Source organism: Sesamum indicum, unplaced genomic scaffold, assembly GCF_000512975.1.
Source record: "Sesamum indicum cultivar Zhongzhi No. 13 unplaced genomic scaffold, S_indicum_v1.0 scaffold01263, whole genome shotgun sequence".
Classification (NCBI taxonomy): Eukaryota; Viridiplantae; Streptophyta; class Magnoliopsida; order Lamiales; family Pedaliaceae; genus Sesamum; species Sesamum indicum.
The window spans coordinates 1-1,305 of record NW_011628875.1 but is presented as its reverse complement, the minus strand read 5'-3'; the positions used below and the strand labels follow the sequence as shown (position 1 = coordinate 1,305).

The following is a 1,305-nucleotide window of genomic DNA, read 5'->3' as shown; positions in this document are numbered from 1 at the left end:
TGGGGGAAAGTGAACATGACCTAAGGGGATAGGGATAGGGGTGTAGTTATTACCATGAATAGCTTGATTTGTTCCACATTGTGTGTACGTATGTATGTATAAATACCCCCTTACACATCCTATATTTCTTCACGTTCCAACAATTTTCCGTCCAAGTAATTTCTTTCACATCAAAGAAACTTGTTCATGATTCTCTCTAGAGCCCACAAATGTTTGAAGTTTTCTTCAAACAAATCCTTCTGAAGAAGAGAAATTAATCCAAGAGTTGAGAAGGGCTTGTCACTCTATGATAGATAGATATTCTAAAATAGTAGATTGTATTTGGTACAAATTTTGTTTTAGAGTATTCTAACACGTGGCCTTTTTCTTTTTTTATTTGTTTGATGAAATTGACAGGTGTTAAAAAAAATAAAAGTAATTACCAATTAAAATGTCGATCTCCACTTGGAAGCCAGCACAATCTAGCTTGACAAACTTTTCAGTTCGGGGCATGATGAACAAGCACCAAGAGAAGGATAAGGTGGTGGTGGTATTGGGTGCCACTGGCACAGGCAAATCGCGCCTGGCGATAGACTTCGCCACCCGTTTCGGGGCAGAGGTCATCAACTCGGACAAAATTCAGGTCTACAAGGGGCATGACATAGTAACCAATAAGGTGAGCAATGAGGAATGCCACGGCGTGCCGCACCATTCGCTCGGAATCATTGATCCCTAGGTGGATTTCACTGTACATGATTTTGTGCATCATGCATTGCTGGCTACTGATGCCATCGTACAAAAGAATCGGTTGCCAATCATTGCTGGAGGGGCCAATTCCTTCATACAGGCACTTGTCAATTACAACACTGAGTTTTCCTCAAAGTACGAATGTTGCTTTCTCTGGTTGGACGTGGCGATCCCGGTCTTGCACTCGTACGTGTCGAAAAGGGTTGATCAGATGGTGGATAGCGGGTTGGTGGAGGAGGGCAAGGCATTTTTTGACCCAAAAATTCGTGACTATGATTATTGGATTAGGCGTGCCATCGGGGTCACCAAGATGGATGAATTCTTCAGCAGTCAGGGTCTTGTCGATGGTGATACTAGGGCTAAGCTTCTTAAGGCAGCTATTGATGAAATTAAGATGAATACTTGCAAATTAGCTTGCCGTCAAGTTGAAAAGATTTTGAGGATGAGGGAGGAATTTGGGTGGCAGATCTACCGGTTGAACACCACAGAGGTATTCCTTCGATGTGGTGGAGATGCCAATGAAGCATGGGAGAAATTGGTGCTGAAGCCGAGTACGAACATGGTGGCTAGTTTCATTTG

General features: G+C 42.9%; 1 pseudogene; it reads left to right on the top strand.

The window, feature by feature from the left end:
* Nucleotides 1-430: 430 nt before the first annotated feature.
* On the top strand, nucleotides 431-1,288 carry LOC105180358 (annotated as a pseudogene).
* Nucleotides 1,289-1,305: the final 17 nt, after the last annotated feature.